This window comes from Magnolia sinica, chromosome 16 (assembly GCF_029962835.1).
Source record: "Magnolia sinica isolate HGM2019 chromosome 16, MsV1, whole genome shotgun sequence".
Lineage (NCBI taxonomy): Eukaryota > Viridiplantae > Streptophyta > Magnoliopsida > Magnoliales > Magnoliaceae > Magnolia > Magnolia sinica.
The window spans coordinates 46301578-46310474 of record NC_080588.1 but is presented as its reverse complement, the minus strand read 5'-3'; the positions used below and the strand labels follow the sequence as shown (position 1 = coordinate 46310474).

At 34.4% G+C, this 8897-nt stretch overlaps 1 long non-coding RNA gene across 1 annotated transcript; it reads right to left on the bottom strand.

Annotated features, from left to right (window-relative positions):
* Nucleotides 1–565: 565 nt before the first annotated feature.
* Nucleotides 566–1147, bottom strand: LOC131229373 (uncharacterized). The gene is made up of 2 exons (XR_009163297.1): nt 864–1147; nt 566–706 (listed from the first exon to the last, which is right to left on the bottom strand). It is a non-coding gene; the product is annotated as an uncharacterized LOC131229373 (long non-coding RNA).
* Between the last annotated feature and the right edge of the window lie 7750 nt (nt 1148–8897).

Sequence of the window (8897 nt, the reverse complement as noted above, 5' to 3'; positions counted from 1 at the left end):
GACAAAGGCCTAACCTATTGTGTTACGATAATTCCGAATGGAGTTAATGCTAAAAATGAAATAAGATTGGTTTTTAGTGAATTTCTGAAAATTGGGATCATTTCATGCATTCTTTGATGATTCTAATATCTTGTTTACTTGTAAGTGCTTCATATTCAAGAATGATGAAACTTGCAACCATGTGCAAGAAAAGTAGGCACCAGAAAAGGGAAAATTTCAAATCAGTTGCTAATGCCAGTGAAAGAGACGATCATTCGACAAATGAAGGACAAACAGTATTCATGTACCATGAGAATGAATCTTCCAATTAGAGAAGAAATGCACCAAAGGAAGATAAGCAAGCCAATTTGGCAACAATATCTCTAATTGCATTTCAATTTCTAAAAGAAATGGAGACAGGGCCCTTCTCTTTAATAAAATAAGTTTTTGTTTCACTCCTTATTTCAGGACTAGGTTTGGGCTAGGTTGGCAATCAACAGACATAGTTGAACTTGCACCAGAGGTGGCTAACCCCAGCCTAGCCAAGCCATTGACACCCTATAAGTAAAGGAGACTAAGGACTGGGTTGTAGGTTAGACAGATAAAATTGGAAAGCATCCATACAAAAGTGATAGTTCTCATTTCACAAGTAGAACTTCAAGCAATACCTTGGGCTTTTCTTATCCGTGTTGTAATTTCAAGAACTCATCCTTTGACAAACGATTACCTGCAACAATGTCAAAATAGAGCCAAGTCATTGTGAAATAAGCATGTTAGAATATTAAATGCTTCAACTTAACCTCACTAGCATCATTTACAAATTACAACTCAAATCACTGTATAAGAAACTCAAAACAAATGCTTTAGGGCATGATTTCCCTCACCGCTGAGTTTATCCCGGTACACAGGTTCTGCACATCTTCCACTTACAGACAGATCAATTGCAGAAAACCTACAAGGGCAGCATATCCACAAATGTGATTTAATGCATTGACCATAGAACATCTATGCCATGATTACAAATTCAAAAGATAGAACATTTATGAACAACAATAACTTCATTGAACAAAAACAAAAGAAGAAGATAAAGAATTACAACAAGAAATGCTAAGGAAGAGCTAAAAACAACCCAAGACAAATTAATCTCTCTTTCTCAGAGAGAGAGAGAGAGAGAGAGAGAGAGAGAGAGAGAGAGATTTATCAAAAAACTCAAAGTCGATTTAGTAATTAAATTCAAACTCCTGTAGATATACCATGCATAACTACTTTTGGATTAAAGTTGATTCCCAATCCAGGGTGCCAAACACAATAGGATAATTTCAAATCCACACTCCCAAATGGGCCCATCTTGGTGGAAGGATTACACAGCTAGAATAGTTATGAAGTATGTAGTTGGTAGGATCCCAGAACTCAAGCTATTCCAAAACTCAAGTGGGCCACACCTTATGGATATGTATATAGTTTTTAAGTGTGTTTGTACATTACTCCTATGGTGTATCCTACATGAGGTTTGATGAAATGAAAATACATGATTCTTGGAATGTACAATGAACATAAGTGGGCACACCAGATGCACCATTTGGGTTCCACTTAACATATCATAGGTAGGCCTCCTGAATGAATGGTAAAAACAATAGGTTCAAACATATGTGAACATTCCCTGAATTTCAATTGAAGTGGATTACAATTTATTCAATTCATTATAGAGAAAGGCTAAGGTTGTGTGGCACCATCCTAATTCACAATTAGAATAGAACGTGTAATTGCTACTCCATGAATTACTGGACACTAGTTGCAACCTTGGACTAACCCCTTTTCTTGAAGCATAGGTCTGGATCACTTGGGTTATTAAGCTTTTACCAGACCATATTGCAATTCATTTGACTTGAGCAACCAAATGCAACTTTAATATTTTTTCTAATGAACTAGTATTTTTTGGGACCATAAAGAGAACTCCAAGCCCAAACTAATTAAGTGCATTCAATTGACCCATTGAGCCATTGGTCCCAGCGGTTCTAACCATAACATCACTTCTCGGGAGACTCTGACATACCAATAGGCCATTGCACTGGTCACTGTTTAAAACCCAAATGAGCAAATGAAGAAACTTGCAACTAGCCTATTTAACTTTAATTAATATCATGATATTTTATGATATTTGGTGCAACCAAACACACCCTTAAGCCTCAGTTTTCTAATTTTGATTCTTGTTAGTTCTTTTCCATATCACTAAATTTCAATCCAGAGGCACACTAAAAAGCAAATACGTTGTAAAGAAAAAACTTCAGAAAAAGATGCGAATGGCAACTTTAAAGAATGGTGATTCGACCCTCATATAAAGGGGCGATGGAACACTTGTCCCAGGTCCATGCCCTTTATCAAGTGCAGGAATGGAGATGATATGAACATGTCGTGTACCATAAACCAAAACAAAAGAACAAAAATGAATACAAGGGGTGTTACAGCACGGTTTCGGTGGTGACAGATGTGGTACTCGAAACTGATTTTGAATCCTTTATTTGGGGCTGTTTGGATGCACCACCCTCAACAATGTGAAGTAAAGCGCCCTAAAATCCCCAAATCCCTAAATGAGGGTCCACATCGAATCAGGAATCCATAAATTGCTAAATCCCCAAATCCCTAAATCGGTATTAAGATTGAGATTTAGAGAGAGAGAGAGAGAAAGAGACCTCACCGAGCTTTAGTGACAGAGAGAGGGCGTACGTGGGTAGGGCGTGTGGCAACGGTAGGGTGGAGAGATATCAGAGAGAGAGGAAGAGAGACAGAGAGAGAGAGAAGAGGGAGAGGGTGCGAGAGAGACAGATAGAGAGAAGAGGGATTAGCCCATGGGCGTCGGGCGGGCGGGCGTGCAGCTGGTAGAGAAAGAGAAGAAAGGAAAGGGGGCTAGGGTTAGGTGAGGTCAGATATTTTAGGAAAAGGTTCTGTATAGTAGAGCTCATGGGAACTTCCCACGAGGTCGAGTTGTGTGGGCCCCACTATGATGCGTGTCGACCATCAACACCGTGCATTTGATGGGCCCCCTTTAAATTATGGGATATCCCAAAAATCAGCCGTATACGGAACTTAGGTGGGCCATACCATCTAAAATCATGTGAAGAAATGCCTAAAACATATAAAATCACTTGGTGGGGTCCAACAAAAATTTTGATGCATATGAAACTTGGTTTGACTCCTCATCCAAGTGGGACACACATAATGGATGGGCTGGATTTGTGAACCACATCTCGGTGGGCCCAACAAATGATTATGAATATTTTAATGGAGGGTAACCCCTCTCAACTTTTGTATGTGGTGTGGCCCAAAACTTGATTTTTATGCCCCAAGCCCACCATGGAATGGTGCATCTAACTGATTGGGTAGATGTTTGACACCCATCATGGTGGGGCCCACACAGCTCGACCGTATGAGAAGTTCCCATGAGCTCGACCGTATGGAACCTTTTCCCATATATATATAATAATAATAATAATAATAATAATAATAATAATAATAAATTATAAATTTATTATATATCCATCATTAAAATCCTCCTAAGGCCCACTGTACTGTTTATTTGACATCCAATATGTTGATTAGGTCATACAGGGCCAGATGAAGGGGAAAAACAAAAATCAGTTTGATCCAAAACTTTTATGGCCCCAAAATGTTTTTTAATGGTTAACGCTCATTCAACACTGTTTCCTGGAATGTGGTCCACTTAAGATTTGGATATATCTCATTTTTGGTCTCATGTCGTAAGATGATCTTTAGAAATAGATAAACGACATGGATTAAACACATACATCATGGTAGGGCCCACAAAACACCAACCACCAGCCATTGGATGGTGTAGGGGGGAGTAGCCAATCCGTTCCCCTTATTTGTGGTGTGGTCCATTTAATCTTTAGATATGATTCATTTTTTGGATAATTCTATAAAATGATCTCAAAAAATGGATGAACGGTGTAGGTTGACCCTAAATTTTTGGTAAATCCAAAACTCAAGTGGACCATGCCACATGAAACAATGTGGAATAATGATTTCCACCATTTATACCTTCCTTTGGCCCACAGTAATGTTTATTTGTCATCCAACATGTTCATAATATCAAAAAGATATGAATGAAGGGAAAACACAAACATCAGCTTGATCCAAAACTTCTATGAATGTTATTTTTAATGGTGGACATTCAACCCCCACTTTGTAGTCCACTTAAGCCTTAGACCTGCCCCATTTTTTAGTTAATATCTTAAAATGATTCGAGAAAAGCATTGAACAGTATGGAGAATGTCAATCCATGACTTGGTTGGGCCAAGAGCTTAAAAATAAAGTCAATCCATGACTTGGGTGGGCCACAGCACATAATATAGTGGAGAGGGGTTTCCTTAAAACTTTCATAATCATATATTGGGCCTGTCTAAATGTGATTCACATATCTAACCCACTCATTATGTGTGTCCCACTTGGTTGAGGGGTCAAACCCAGTTTTAGCCGCATTCAAAACTCATGTGGGCCCCACCAAGTGCTTTTATATTTTTTTAGATGTCTTCACATAGTTTTAGATGGTATGGCCCACCTGAGTTTCGTAACGGATGATTTTTGAGATATCTCATAAGCTAAAGGGGACACCTCAAATGCATGGTGTTGATGTTCGACACACATCATGATGGGTCCCACAAAACTTACTAACATTAATTCTTAGGTTCTCAGGGTGTCAAAAGTTGGGTCACAATTTTGACCAGAATATTTGACCCATTTTACATGTCTGGACCATTCACTCTATTTTATTGATCATTACCCTCAATTTGACTAGTTACTCACCTTGATCATGCTACATATGAGAAAGATATTGGGCAAATGAGATTGATCAACAATTTGAGTGAATTTTGATTTAAACATCTGAAGTTATTTACTCTTCAATCTGGACTGATCAAATTGTCCAAAAATAGTTAAAGGTTGTTCATAATATCAAAAATATATGAATGAATAGAAAACACAAACATCAGCTTGATCCAAAACTTCTATGGCCTCCAAGAAATTTTAAATGGTAGAGGTTCAATCACACTATTTCTTGTGGTGTGGTCCACTTGAGCTTTGGATATGCTTCCCTTTTGTTCTTTAGACCTCAAATTATCTGTTAACATGGATGAATGGAGTGGATAAAATAAATAAATAACAGTGGACGCCACAGAGTTTACTCTGGTAAGGGTAACGAGTAACTCACCTAAATGTAGTGGGGAAGGGTTTCCTTAAAACATTCATAATCATATATTGGGCCTGCCTAAATGTGATTCACATATTCAACCCACTCATTGTGTGTGTCCCACTTGGATGAGGCGTCAGACTAAGTTTCAACCGCATCCAAAACTCATGTGGGCCCCACCAAGTGCTTTTATATTTTTTAGGATATCTTCACATAATTTTAGATGGTATGGTCCACTTGAGTTTCGTATATAGATGATTTTTGAGATATCTTATAACCTAAAAGGAACACATTAAATCCACGGTGTTGATGTTCGACACACATCATGATGGGGCCCACGAAACTTACTAACATCAATTCTTACATTCTCACGAGGTCAGTAAGTTGGGTAACAATTTTGACCAGAATATTTGGCTCATTTTACATGTCTGGTCCATTCACTCTATTTTACTGATCAATACGCTCAATTTGACTAGTTACTCGCCTCAATCAGGCTACATATCAAAAAGATATTGGGCATACAAGATTGATCAACAATTTTAGTGAAATTTGATTTAAATATCTCAAGTTATTTACTCTTCAATCTGAACTGATTAGATTGTCCAAAAACGATTAAAGGTTCAATTAGTGGATGTGCCTAATAATTTAGTAATTTTATTTTTCACAGATAAATTTCAATATCCATTTAAAAATAACATTTTTTTTCAAAATGTATATTTTTGTACTCTTTTAACAAAATATCATTTTTATTATAAAATATTTCAAAAAAAATTTAAAATACTAATTCTGAATTTTATTTTTTTAAATCTAAAAAATTTTAACATATTTTAATTTTTTTCTCAAATATTTCAAAATGCCGATTTTTTTCTTCAAAAGCATCATTTTGTTCTAAAATTTTTGCTCAAACATTGTTAAAATTTCTAAACTTCTCAATATTCTATTACATGTGATATTACAAATCATTTAAATATTAACTTTTAATTATATATATAAAAAAATTTCCACTCATATGATTTAAAAACTATATATATATATAAACATACTACCTTTACCGATGATTTTCATCCGTCAGGAAAAAACCCTTTTATCGATGAAATCTTTTTTTGTCAGTAAAAACATTATTCCCGACGGCTTTGGTTCGTCGGTAAAACTCTTACCACAAAAGTTTTCAAAATAGCGCAAAAATTTTCTATCTTAAAAATATAATAGTTTTACCAATGAAAATTTTCATCGGTAAAAGTGGCTTTTCGATTTTTACCAACGAAAAGGTTCATCGATAAAACTCGGCGCAAAAATTTTTTATCTGAAAAATATAACAGTTTTACTGACGAGAAGTTTCATCGGTAAAAACATTATTCCCAATGGTTTTAGATCGTTAGTAAAACTCAATGTGAAAATTTTTCAAGTAAAAAATATAACAGTTTTACCGACGAAAATTTTCGTCAGTAAAAACATTATTCCCGACAGTTTTAATTCATCGGTAAAACTCAGCGTGAAAATTTTCCAAGTGAAAAATATAACAGTTTTACGGACGAAAATTTTCATCGATAAAAACATTATTCCAGATGATTTTAGTTCGGGAAAAATATAACATTTTTACCGACAAAAATTTTCGTCAATAAAAACATTATTCCCGACGGTTTTAGTTCGTCAGTAAAACTTGGTGCGAAAATTTTCCAAGTGAAAAATATAATAGTTTTACCGATGAAAATTTTCGTCTGTAAAAACATTATTCCCAACGATTTTAGTTCGTCAATAAAACTCAGCGCGAAAATTTGCCAAGTGAAAAATATAACGGTTTTACAAATAAAAATTTTTGTCGGTAAAAACATTATTCCCAATGGTTTTAGTTCGTTGGTAAAACTCAGTGCAAAAATTTTCTAAGTGAAAAATATAACAGTTTTACCGACGAAAATTTTCGTCGGTAAAAACATTATTCCCGACGATTTTAGTTCGTTGGTAAAACTCAGTGCAAAAATTTTCTACCTTAAAAATATAACATTTTTACCGAAGAAAATTTTCGTCGGTAAAAACATTATTCCCAACGGTTTTAGTTCGTCGCTAAAAGTCAGCACGAAAATTTCTGTCTTAAAAATATAACATTTTTACCAATGAAAATTTTCGTCGGTAAAAACATTTTTCCCGACAGTTTTAGTTCGTCGATAAAACTTGGCGTGAAAATTTTCTATCTTAAAAATATAACATTTTTACCGATGAAAATTTTTGTCGGTAAAAGTGGTTAACAATTTTAGTTTGTGCTTTTTACCGACGAAAATGTTCGTCGGTAAAACTCTTACCGCGAAAGTTTTTAAAATAGCGCCAAAATTTTTTATCTTAAAAATTATAATAGTTTTACCGACGAAAATTTTTGTCGGTAAAAACATTATTACCGATGAAAAAAATTTTGTCGGTAAAAGTGTTGTTTTACCGACAAAAAAAATTTCGTCGGTAAAACAGTACTTTTACCGACGAATTTTTTTTTGTCGGCAAAAATTTCGTCGATAAAAGTGATATTTCTTGTAGTGAAGCTAAGTCCATTGCTCTTAAATCTTCTAAATCTGTTTCAAAAGAAAATAATGTTAATTCTGATTTTGAAGAAAATGAAGATGATATGGCAATATTAGCTAAGAAATTTTATAGAATTTTTTTTTTTTTAAAAAAAAAACAAATTTTCCAAAACCATTTGATAAAATAAAAGGAAAATCTAATTTTTTTTAAATATAAAACAAAGGGTAGTCAATGTTTCAACTATCATGAATATGGGCACTTTGCTGATAAATGTCATAAAAAGGATAAGTAAAAAAGAAAGGGCATGATAGCTACTTGGGATGAATCATCTGATTCTGAAAGTACTTGCAAGTTTGATGAATCAGACCATGAAAATACAAATACAAATGATGTGAAAGCCTTTATGACTATAGCTAGAGTCACTTCTTCAGATAGCTGTAATATATCTAATTATGTAAATCTTAGAAGTGACCTTGAAAATGAAAATGAAGACGATCTTCAAGATGCTCATCATGCCCTATACAGAGAGATTTGTAAAATTGCTGTCAAGTTGAAAATTCAAAAAGAAAAATATGCTAAACTAAAAGAAGAACTTGAAAAACCAGTTTTAGAAAAATCTCACTTCTCAGATTATTTTGAAAAAAATAAAAAACAAAATTAGATTTAAGTTTTAAATCTTCTGAATTGCAAAATCTCAAAACTAAAAATGAGAAACTAAAACTTGAAGTTTTTTCCCTTCAAAGTTTAAAGGATACTTAGAAATATGCCCTTAGTGACCAAAAGCTTGAAAAATTGTTAACCTCATCGAGACAGTGTGGTGACAAGTTTGGTCTGGATTATATTAAAGACAATTCTTTGAAAACCAAGGATTCTGCTCCTATCTTCGTGAGAGGAGAATCCTCAAACTCTAAAGGTAAGACTTTAAGAGATTTTCATCATAATGATTTCAAAAACTCAAAACCCTTTCAAGTCCCTAGAATAAATAATAATGCCATCATTTATAAACATCAAAGGAATAATAAATCACCCTTAGCTGAAAAAATTATGGACTTGCTTAAAGAGCTTCTGAAATCCAACTCGGAAGAAATTTGAGTTAATAGAAAAATGAGAAATCCTAACTCTCAAATATAACGAAAAACATGAGATACTCCTAAACCTAGAACGGTAATGAAATGGGTTCCAAAGGTTACATGTCTTGTTGCCCACA